Source organism: Macrotis lagotis, chromosome X (genome assembly GCF_037893015.1).
Source record: "Macrotis lagotis isolate mMagLag1 chromosome X, bilby.v1.9.chrom.fasta, whole genome shotgun sequence".
Taxonomy (NCBI): Eukaryota; Metazoa; Chordata; class Mammalia; order Peramelemorphia; family Peramelidae; genus Macrotis; species Macrotis lagotis.
This window is the reverse complement of record NC_133666.1, coordinates 444,847,024-444,860,009: the sequence shown is the minus strand read 5'-3', so window position 1 is coordinate 444,860,009 and position 12,986 is coordinate 444,847,024. Positions and strand designations below refer to the sequence as shown.

General features: G+C 31.1%; 1 long non-coding RNA gene across 1 annotated transcript; it reads right to left on the bottom strand.

Annotated features, from left to right (window-relative positions):
- Positions 1–6,963: 6,963 nt before the first annotated feature.
- LOC141498110 (uncharacterized) lies at positions 6,964–9,784 on the bottom strand. The gene is made up of 3 exons (XR_012471561.1): positions 9,601–9,784; positions 8,179–8,340; positions 6,964–7,042 (listed from the first exon to the last, which is right to left on the bottom strand). It is a non-coding gene; the product is annotated as an uncharacterized LOC141498110 (long non-coding RNA).
- Between the last annotated feature and the right edge of the window lie 3,202 nt (positions 9,785–12,986).

Genomic DNA, 12,986 nt, shown 5'->3' with positions numbered 1-12,986 from the left:
GAGAAAAATTCTCTCAGATACTCACTTGGGAAAATGCAAAAAAGAAAATAGTTCTCTCAAAACTACACTTGGGCAGATGGAAAACTCATTCAAAAATAGAACTGACCAATTTGAAAAGGAGTTGCAAAAGTTAAATAAAGAAAATTCTTCTCTAAAATAACAAATGGAATCTGTGGAAACTAATGACTTCATGAGACAACAAAATTCTGTTAACAAAACCAAAATATCAAAATAATAGAAGAAAATGTAAAATACCTCATCAGCAAAACCATGGTCCTTGAGAATAGTTCAGGAAGGCACAGGCTAAGAATTATTTTTTTAGGTTTATTTTTTGCAAGCAAATGGGGTTAAGTGACTTGCCCAAGGCCACACAGCTAGGTAATTATTGTGTCTAAGGGCAGATCTGAACTCAGGTACTCCTGACTCCAGGATCAGTGCTCTATCCATTGTACCACCTAGCTGACCCCAGCCTGAGAATTATAATCCTTACTGAAAACATTGTAAAGGAAAAAAAAAAAGCCTGGACTTAATGTTACAGATTTTTTGATAGAAAATTGACCAGATATCATGGAACAAGAGGACAAAATATTTATTGAAAGACTACATCAATCCCTTCCAGAAAGAGATCCTAACATGAAAACACCAAGAAATGTTATGGATATATTCCAGAACTACCAGAAAAAAGACAAAAATCCTGCAAGCAGCCGGATAGAAACAACTTAAATACCAAGGAGTCACTATAAGGATAATGCAGGATCTGACTGTATCAACATTAAGGGATCAAAGGGCCTGGAATGAGATATTCCAAAAAGCAAGGGAACTTGCAATGCAGCCAAGAATCCACTATCTGGCAAGCTGAGCCTCCTCTTCCAGGGAAAAGATGGATATTTGACAAAATGGGAGAATTCCAACATTTCCTGATGAAAAGACCAGAGCTAAATAGAAAAGTTGGACATCAAACAGGAGGCTCAAAGAAACATGAAAAGGTTAAAAAAAAGGGTAAAGACAAAAACAACTGCTATCCAATAAAATGAAACTGGTTATATCACCACCTGGGAGAAAAATTCTCATAACTCTTGAGAATTGTAAATCTATTAGAGAGAATATACTTAGCCAAAAGTGATGGTCACTTATAACTTATCCGTGAGAGTGCTATCCAATAAGATGAAACTGGTTATATCCATACCAGGAAGAAAGACTCTAATAATGCTCAAGAATTGTAATTCCATTAGAGAGAATTTAATTAGCTAGAAGCAATGGACAATCATTACTTTTCTGTGATTCAGATAGAATGATTTAAAATGTGACCTCATTGAAAAGGGGGACAGTAAGGAGATGGGAAAATGGAGGAGATTGATTGGGTTAAATATCATTACATTAAGAGGTACAAAAGATCTAATGTAAAAGAGGGAAAGAATGGAGGCTTTGAGAATCCCCTGAATTTTCAGCTCATCAGACATGGCTTAAATTTAACTTACACACACTCCCTTACGTTAAGAAATTTATCTTACCATTCACATATTAAAAGGGGGAAAAAGGAAGGGGGGACAGGAATGGGGAGAAAAAGGGTAACTAACATAAGGAAGGGAAGGATGAAGGGGCAAAAGTAAAGGGGAAAGAAAGAAGATGGGGGTTGATATAGGAGGGCAAACCCCTGAAGGTGGTGGTATTAAGAAACAAAATATTGGGGAATATGGATAAAGGGAAAAACGGGGGGAAACACAAACAAAGGGAACATAGGATGGAGGATAATAAAGAGTTAGTAATGATAATTTTGAATGTGAATGGGATGAACTCTCCCTTAAAATGTAAATGAATATAGTGGATTAAAAATCAGAATCCTACAATATGCTGCTTACAAGAAACAAATAAGTTTCTTCAAATGAGAAGCAGAGAGATACATATGGAGTAATAGTAAAAGGTTACAGCAAAGTATATTTTGCTTCAGTTGAAGTGAAAAAAGCAGGGGTAGCAATCATTATCTCAGACAATGCTACTGCAAAAATAGTGTTAAAAGAGATAAGGAAGGAAACTATATCCTACTAAAATGTACCACAAACAATAAAGTAATTTCAATACTAAACAGGTATATACCCAATGGTATAGCATCACATTCTTAGAGGATATGTTGAAAGAGCCACAGGAAGACACAGACGTCAAAACTCTACTAGTGTGAAGCCTCAAAGTCCCACACTCAGATTTAGATAAATCTAATAAAAAAAATAAACAAGAAGGAAGATTAGGAGGTAAACAGATTGCTAGAAAACCTAGCTATGATAGCCTTATGGAGGACATTGAATTTGAATATGAATGGGATGGACTCTCCCTTAAAATGTAAGTGAATAGCAGAGTAGATTAAAAACCAGAATTCTATGATATGATGCTTACAAGAAACTCATTGGAAGCAGAAAAAATGGGAGAATTCCTTCATTTCCTGATGAAAAGACCAGAGCTAAATAGAAAATTTGGATATCAATCAGGAGGTTCAAAGACACATGAAAAGGTTACAAAAAAGGGTGAAGAAAAAACAATAGTTTTCCAATAAGATGAAACTGGATATATTCCCCAAGAGGGAGAAGGATTCTCATGACTCTTACACAAAAATTGACCATGTATTAAGGCATAAAAACTAATGATCAATTGCAGAAAGGCAGAAATAGTTACTACATCTTTCTCAGATAATAATGCAATGAATATCATATGTAATATTTGGCTAGGGAGATTTATTCATGGAAATAACTGGAAACAAAGCAGACTCATTTTAAGGAATGAGTGGATCAAGCAACAAATTATAGAAAGAATTAATTATTTCATCCTAGAGAATGCCAATAATTCAACAACACACCAAAACTTATGGGATACACTCAAGGTGGATGTCAGGGGATATATTATATAATTAATTGTTTACAATAATAAATTAGAGAAAGAAGGAATCAATGAACTTAATATGAAACTAAAAAATTAGAGAAAGAACAAATTAAAAACCTCAAATTAAATACCAAATTAGAAATTCTAAAAATTAGAGAAATTAATAAATTCAAAAGCAAGAAAACTATTGAACTAATAAATGAAATCTAGAGTTGGTTTTATGAAAAAAAATAAAATTGATAAACCTCTGTTCAATTTGATTAAAAAAAGAATAAAACACAATTGCTAGAATCCTAAATGAAAAATGTGAACTCACCATCAATGAGGAGGAAATTAAAGAAATAATTCAGAATTATTTTGCTTAACTCTGCCAAAAGTTTTGACAATCTAAGTGAAATGGATGAATATTAAGAAAAATATATTTCCCATATAAAATAAAGAGGAAATTAACCTAACCTAAATAACCCTGTATCAGAAAAAAAAATTCAACAAGCCTTTATTGAAGTCCCTAAGAAAAAATCTCCAAAGGTTAGATGAATGCACACGTGAATTCTATCAAACATTTAAAGAACAATTGCTTACAATTCTATAAAAAACTTTGGAAAAATAGGTGAAGACTGAACTCTGAATAACTTTTTCTATGACACCAATATGCTGCTGATACCTAAGGCAGGAATAGTTTAACAGAGAAAGAAAATTATGGACCTATATGCCTGTTGAATATAGATGCAAAAATCTTAACTAAAATCTTGACAAAAGATTACAACAAGTTATCACTAGGATAATACACTATGATCAAGTAGGATTTATTCCAGGCATTGTAGGGTTGGTGCAATATTAGGAAAACTGTTAGTATAATTAATTATATCAATAAAAAACATATCAAAAATTCATATGATTATATCAATAGATGCTCAAATTTTTTTTTGTCAAAACATAGCACCCATTTTTACTAAAAATTCTAGAGATTGTAGGAATAAATCCACTTGTTCCTTAGAATCATAAGCATATCTCTCTGAAACAATCAACAAGCATCAACAAGGCTAGATGCATTCCTAATAAGATCAGGGGTGAAAAAAGGATCCCCATTATCACCACTACTATTCAGTCTTTAGAAATTTTATCTCCATCAATAAGAGAAGAAAAAGAAAATGAAAAGGATCAGAATTCGGAAGGAAAAAACAAAACCCTCACTCTTTGCAAATGGCATCGTAGTATACCTAGAATATCCCCAAATCATCTAAAAACTACTAGAAATAATGAGCAACTTTAGCAAAATAGCATGATATAAAATAAACCCTCATAAATCCTCAGCATTTCTATATATATATATTATATATATATATATTACTACCAAGATTCTGCAGAAAGAGCTAGGAGGAGAAATCCCATTAAAAGTAACCTCAGACAATATAAAATATCTGGGAGGCTATTTGCCAAGGCAGACTCAGAAATTTTTGAAAACAATTATAAAACACTTCTCGCATGAATAACATCAGATTTAAATAACTGGACAAATGTCAACTGCTCATGGATAAGTTGAGCTAATATAATAAAAATGAAAATTGTACAAAAACTAAACTACTTGTTTAGTGTCCTACCAATCAAATTTCCAAAACATTACTTTAATGAGTTAGAAAAAGTTGTAATTAAATACATGGAGAAATAAAAATCAAGAATTTCCTGGGATTCAATGTAAAAAAGTGCAAAAGAAGGAGGCTTAGCCTTACCAGATCTAAAATTATATTATAAAGCATCAATCATCAAAACTGTCTGGCAATGGCTAAGAAATAAAGTGGTGGATCAGTGGAATGGACTAGGTGCAATAGCAGGAAATGATTATAGTAATCTGCTGTGTGATAAACACAGAGTCCAATGATTGGAATAAAATCTCTCTCTTCAATAAAAAAAACTGCTGGGAAAATTGGAAGTTAATATGGGAAAAAATTTGGATTAGACTAACACCTCACACCCTATACTGAGGTAAAATCAAAATGTATACAGGATTTAGACATAAAAAAACAATATTAAAAGCAAACTAGAAGATCAAGGAGTACTATACCTGTGAGATCTATGGAAAGGGAAGAAATTTATGACTAAGTCAGAAATGGATAACATCATTAAAAACAAACTAGATAATTTTTATTACATTAAATTAAAAAGGTTTTGCACAGACAAAACCACTGTAACCAAGATCAAAGAAGTGTAGTAAATTGGTAAGCAATTTTTACAACTAGTATTTCTGACAAAGGACTCATTTTTAAAATGTACAGAAAACTGAGGCAAATTTTCAAAAAAGAAACCAAGCTATTCCCCATTTGGCAAATGGTCAAAGGATATGCAGAAAGCAATTTACAGATGAAATCAAAGTGATCCATAGTCATATCAAAAATTGCTATATATTACTACTTAGTAGAGAAATGCAAATTAAAATATCTCTGAGGTACCACTTCACACCTTTTAGACAAGCCAATATGACCAGCAAGGAAAATGATCAATGTTGGAATTGATGTGGGAAATCTGGGACACTTAATGTATTGTTGGTGGTGCTGTGAACTCATCCAATCTTTTTGGAAAACAGTTTGGAATTTCACTCAAAGGGCAACCATAATGGGCATAACTGTTGATCCAACAATACCCTACTGGGTGTATACCCTGAAGAGATGAGGAAAAAGTGTAAAAAACATCACTTGTACAAAAAAATATTCATAGCAACCCTGTTTGTGGTGGCAAAGAATTGGAGATTAAGTGAATGTCCTTCATTTGGGGAATGGCTTAACAAAATGTGGTATATGTATGTCATGGAACAATATTGTTCTATTAGAAACCAGGAGGGATGGCAATTCAGGAAAGCATGGAAGGATTTGCATGAACTGATACTGATTCAGATGAGCAGAACCAGAAAAACACTGTACACCCTAGTAGCAATATGGGGATGATCAACCCTGATGAACTTGTTCATTCTATCAGTGCAACAATCAGGTACAATTTTGTGCTATCTGCCATGGAGAATACCATCTGTATCCATAAAAAGAATTGTGGAGTTTGAACAAATTCCAAAGAGTATTACCTTTAATTTATGGAAAAAACACCTGTTATCTTATGTAATTTTGCTATCTCTTATACTTTATTTTTCTTCCTTAGAGATATGATTTCTCTCTCATCACATTTCACTTAGATCAATGCATACCATGTACACAATGTAAAGACTAAGAGACTGCCTTCTGTGGGAAATTGAAAGACTCAAAATAAATAAAATCTTTCTTTAAATAATGTGCTGGGTAATCAAGTGGGAGACATACATACAAAAACATTCATAATACCTTAACACATGACAGAAGAAAAACCTAGAAACTAACAATGTGGACAATATATGGGAAATTGCTGAATCATTTCCTCTATCAAGATAAAGGGTTATTATTATACCATAAAAATGGAAATTTAAAATCTAAAAATAAAAATAAAATTTAAAAATAAAAATAAAAAATAAAATTTTTTTTAAAAAAATGAGAAAAAATCTTATAAAAAGGGATAAAGTATAAACAGAGCAGAATTAACATAGCAATATGCCCATCAATAAAGACTATGTAAAAAAATGAATGATAGTAATAATGGTAAAAAATGCAAAAGTATAAGTCTTCATAATGAAGCATGAAAAATATAATCTATTACTATCATTTTAAGTGACTAAATTGGATTTTAAAACTCTTAAAAAAAAGAAAAATAGTAACTCTTGATATATCAGAATTGCCAAAATGGCAATATCAACATAAAACATCATTGAATTTATGCACTGCCTAAAAATCATAAATACCCAAATGCAAGCTAATAAATCCACAAGACATTTAGAAATAATAAAAGCAATTCAGATGGTTTTAGCATTAGAAAATGCAAAACCTAGCCAAAAAAAAATAATTAAATAAATAAAATGACCTGGAAACTCAGGAAAAACAATTTAAGAATAATTTAACTTCTTGAAAGAAATGATTAAATCAAATCTTAGATAAAATATTTTGTGAAATTTTAAAGGAAACTTGCCCGTGTATCTTAGAACAGGAAGACAAAATAGACATTGAAAAAAAAATTAGTTGATTACCTCTTAAATAGCATTCCCAAATATAATTTCACAGGAATATTATAGCCAAAATGATAGATTCCAGATCAAGAAGGAATTCTGAAAGCAGTAAGAAAGAAATAATTCAAATACTATTAACCCAAAATTAGGATCACTCAGCTACTATCATAATGGAGTAGAGGTTTTGGAATACAATATTTCAGAAAGTAAATGAACTTACAATGAATTTAATTAAGATTAATTAAATTAATAAAATTAATCCAGAAAGCTGTTGAACTAATAAATAAAACCAGGGATTAGTTTTATGAATTAAAGACAATATAACAAATAGAACTGTTTTAAAATTTGATTTAAAAAAGAAAGAAGAAAAGCAAATTACTAGTATCAAAAATTAAAAAGGTGAATTTACCACCAATGAGGAGGAAATTAAATAGTTCAGATCAATTTTGCCAAACTGTATGCCACTAAATTTGATAATCTAAGAGAAATGGATGAATATTTAAAAGATATGAATTTCCCATGTCAAAAAAGAGAAAATTAAATACTTAAGTAACCGTATCTCAGAAAAAAAATAAATCCAACAAGCCATCAATGGACTCCCCAAGAAAAATTTCCATGACCAAATCTATTCACAAATGAATTCTATCAAACATTCAAGGAACAACTGGTTCCAATTTTATATAAACTATTTGAAAAAATATGTGTAGCAGGAACTTTACTTAGTTCCTTCTATGACATTAATATGGAGCTCATACATAAACCAGGAAGAGACAAACCCGAGAAAGAAATTCTAGACCAATCTCTCTAATGAGTATGAATGTGAATATTTTAAATTAAGTGTTAGCAAAGTGATTATAACAAATTATCACTAGGATAATATACTTTGATTAAGAAGGATTTACTTTTTAATTAATATTTTGATTTTTTCTATTTACATGTAAAATTTTTCAACATTCATCTATATGCATATGTATATTTTTAATTTGCATATTTTCCTTCCACTCTCCCCTCCTACCTTCCTGCCCTCTGTAGTGAACAGTCAGGTCAATATTGGACATACACATTTGTATTTAACATGTTTAAAGATTAGTCATGTTCAATATGAGTAATTAGAATTAAGGGAAAAGAAAGAAAGCCATGAAATAGGACAAATTATACAAGAGAATGTTTTTAAATATTGAGTTCTCATTCAGATTCTGAAGCATTTTTTTGTTTGTTTGTTTTATTTTTCTTACTTTTGTCAGGGAAGGAATTTTCCACAGTCTGTCTCCTGGGATTGTCCTAGCTCTTTGAACAGCTGAGAGGAGCTGCATCCATCAAGGCTGATCATCTCACAATGTTGTTTTTAATGTGTTCAGTATTATCTTGGTTCTACTCCCTGTGTTTAGCATCAGCTCCTGTAATTCATTCCATGTCATGTAGAATTCATGTCAGGAATGCAGGGTTGGTACAATATTAGGAAAACTGTCAGCATAATTATTTATATCAATAACAAGCCAAACAGGAAATCATATGATTATCTCAATAGATACTAAAAAAAAATCTTTTGACGGAATGCAGCACCCACACATGCTAAGAACATTAGAGTGTAGAAATACATGTATTCTTCTCTGAAAATGAGAAGCATCATGTATTTGAAACCATCAACAAGCATTATATGTAAGGTAGAAAAGTTAAAAGCATTCCCAATAAAATCAGGTGAAAGAAGGATGCCTGTTTTTTAATATTGTATTGGAAATGTGTGCATTATCAATAAGAGAAGAAAATGAAATTGAAGGAATTATAAATGAGAATGAAGAAACAAAACTTTCAGTCTATGAAGATGAAATGATGATATACCTAAATAACCTCTCAAAATCCTCTAAAACTCTACTGGAAAAACTTTAGCAAAGTTTCAAGATATAAAACAAACCCACAAATTCTCATCATTTCTGTATATTACTAACAAGACATAACAGCAAGAGACAGAAAGAAGAATCCCATTTAAAATAACTTCAAATAAAAGAAAATATTTGGGACTATACCTGCCATGGCATATTCCAAAAATTTATTAGAACAACTTTAAAATACTTTTCACAAAAATAAAATCAGATCAAAATAACTTGGCCAATATCAATTGTTCATGGGGAGGTCGAGTTACTACCAAAAATGGCAATTTTTACTTAAATTTACCTACTTATTTAGTGCCATTCAGATCGAATTTTTCAAAACAATTGCTTTAGTGAGTTAGCAAAAAATAGTACTTAAATTCTTTTGTAGGAACAAAAGGTTGAGAAAACCAAGGGAATTAATAAAAAAATGCAAAAGAAGGCAGTATAGCCATACAAGACCTAATCTTATAATATAAAGCATTAGTTATCAAACCTGTCTGGTACTGGCTATGAAATAGAGCAGTGAATCGGTGGAATAGATTAGGTACAAAAGAGACCAAAAAAAAAAAAGCATTACAGCAATATACTGTTTTGTAAACTTAAAGAGTGCAGCTTCTAGGATAAGAACTAATTCTTTGATAAAAACTGTCAGAAAAACTGTAAGTAAGTTTGAAAAAAATGCTTAGTAGAAGCTACCATTGAATGTAATTAGAAAATAAATGAAATATTTATAGAATAATAAAAAATAAATATAACTTTAGAGAAAAGACAAATCTTTTAACTTACCCTTAGATATCAAATAAGACAAATCTCTTATCTTTCAATGAGCAGATATGCTTGTAATATTTAAGTCATTTGTTTAAGTTTATAGTTAATTCTTTCCTTCATTGCATTTCCTTTCTGACTTTGTTCTTCACTCTTTCCAAACTCAGTCCTTGTGCTGATTTTCTCCTTGTTCAACCACCCCTGACTGCTTCTCTGGATTACTGAATGGCATTATCAGTAATCCTCTGAGTGGGACACATTGTCCTTTGAAATTTGAGATTCTGGTAGAAATTTTGGCAAACTTTAGTATTCATATGTCACACATACACCAATACCACTACATACACCCAAACATCTCATAGAAAAAAATCAATGTAAATTTACTCCAAAAGTTTTGACCCTAATTACCATAAATATTTTTTTCTTGTAGATTTTCTATGTTATTGCACCAAAGGTGTTTATCTCCATGTTCACAAGTATTCAGTGGGCTGATAATTAATTCTACTTATGAAATCAGAATTATGAAAGAACTCTGATAAGTAAGTGATAAGATTGACTGCCAGGAATGCAATGAAACAAGATAGGTCAAGATTCAATCAAGTATAAAAAAGCAAATAACTTGTAAGAATATATTTCTCAAAAATTAGTATAGGAAAGAGTTCATTTGTATTTTAACAGATTTATTTCACAGGTAGTTGAACTTCAACCTTATTTTACATCTAAGATTAAAAACATGGATTGTGACCATGAACTAGGAAGTGCATTTAGAGGAGTACAAATAGAAAAATAATCCTTGATGCCAGCTTCATCATTCAGAATCATAACCAGATTCCCACAATATAATTCTATCAGACAATAGCTTTGCCTATGAATAATTTCTTCTTTTTTAAATATTTTAGAATTATGTTAAGGATAAGGAAGGGAAATTGGAGGGAGATAAAGAATATAAGACCAGAGTGAATCAGTAAATATTTAATGAAGATATGAAATAATTACATCAAGAATGAAATAAATATAAAAGAGCTTGAAATAGCTTTATTTAAAATCAAGGTGTAGTGTATAATATTCTAGTAAGCTGAAAATCAAAGTGGAAAGAACTTGGACCCATAATCAGAAATATTCAAGTTCAAATTCAAACTCAAAATTTTGTTAGCTATGTGATTCTGAGCAAGTAATTGAATAAATTTCCCCAATTTTTTAATTCATAAAATGAGGATAGTAATAGCATCTGTGTCACAGGATCATTATCAGGATAGAATAAATTATTTGCAAAGTGCTTTCCATTATAATGCAATAGAGAGGCTACCTATAATATTAGGATTTACTGTAGTAAAAAAAAGCAAATTATCTTGAACTTCATTCATTAAACTATTGAAAAATTCTCTTAAAACTCCCATGAATTGGGACAGCTAGGTGATGTAGTTGGGGAGGCTAGGTGGTGCAGTGGATAGAGCACTGGCCCTGGAGTCAGGAGTTCAAATCCAGTCTCAGACACTTAATAATTACCTAGCTGTGTGGCCTTGGGCAAGCCACTTAACCCCACTGCCTTGCAAAAACTAAAAACAAACAAACAAATAAACAAACAAACAAAAAACCTCCCACAAATTACATAATAGTGAACCTATTTAGATGGATCTGATATGTCTCTTCAATTGATGTATTTCCTTAACTGATACATGTTGCCAACTCTTCATTGTGTTCCAATTCTTTCCAATTCTTTTCCTTGTCTCTCTAAATACTCTGTAGAGGATCTAATGCACTAGAGACTTTTGTTCACTTCCTTTAATGTCTGTGGCACTTCTTCAGAAAATACATGCTTGTGTCTGAGCTAATTGCTTAGTTTTGTTCTTTAGAAAAAAAGAGTGGAAAATAATCTACTATATGATTGCAAAACCAAACAAAACCAAAGTTATTATTGATAAGATGCTCCCTTACTTTGAAAATCTGCCCACTTCTATATTATGTATGTAAAATGCTAACCTGACTATTCCCTGCTGAGGGGAGGGGGAATGGGAAGGAGGGTGGAGCAAAATTTTGTAACTTGGATATATGCATTTACAAATGGATGAAAGTAAATAGATAAATAAATTTCAAAAAAAAAAAAGAAAATTTGCCTAGTTATAGATAATGAGTCCAAGGGTCCTTAAGTCTCCTGCATATAAGGAAGGACTCAGGATATGAAAATTCACTTTTAAAAATTGAATCCTAGGTTCTTCAGAGTACAATTCTGCTTTATGTATTAATTACACTTTGGAAAAGATCAGTTCATCATTGAATTGATCTATGATATCAAAATGGAGTACTATTTGAGTGTGACACAACTTGCTTTAAGGTAATGATGGGTAATGATGACATTAAGTTGGAATTTTAATTTAGTTGTGGCAACCTAAATGATAGTATCCTGAAAAACATAAGGGTTTTTATTTTTATTAAATTAAATATGCAGGGGTAGCTAGGATAGAGCACCTGCCATGTATTCAGGAGTACCTGAGTTCAAATCTGACCTCAGACACTTAATTACCTAGCTGTGTGGCCTTGGGCAAGACACTTAGCCCCATTGCCTTGCAAACCTAAAAAAAAAAATTAGATACTCAACAATTTTCTACTTTTGGCTATTCTCAAATCATAACTAGAATTATAAAAATTCTAACAATCAAGTTTCTATCATATACTTTTGCATGCATCATGATATACATTGGCTTTCTCTTTGTTTCTTAAAATTGTAATTGATATAACAATGTTTTTTGATATGAAAAACTGTTTGAATGCATTTTTGTAACAGTAATAGCATCATTTTATATTTTAAGTCATGAATCCTCCAAATAATGAAATAATACATTTTTACCTAGAGTAGCATCTATATCAAAGTGTCTAACAAAGACATTAGTAAGAGAATATGTGCTTAATTGCATATTCTACATTAAGCAGGTATTTTCTCCTTAACATAAGAACAATAAAGATAATTATTCCTATTAGCAGTGTTGAAAGACCAATATTTTTGTATTTTATATTTAATTCAATTTGCAGATAAAATTTTTTATGATAATTTTTTAGACTTCTTTTTTAAATATCTTCAGAATGTTAAGAAAGCATGCTTTCAGTGACTTTTATAAAGGCAGTAATATATTCAATTTTTCACATGATCTGATAATTTTTCATCACTAAACTTCCATCTACAAATATACTAATGCTTAATTATCTTTTAGTGAGTAAGAGAAATTACCACTGAGTTGGGTCCTGCACACTACAGGCAAATTGAATTTTCTCATCATGTGGACAATCAGTTAGATTCACTGGAAGCCCTCTTGTGGAACATGTACCACTTCAAAGAATGCTTTTCTTATAACCCTGCTGAATAGTTCCACCATATAAACTAGTCAAAAAAGAATCAAAGCCTTTAACTAAGC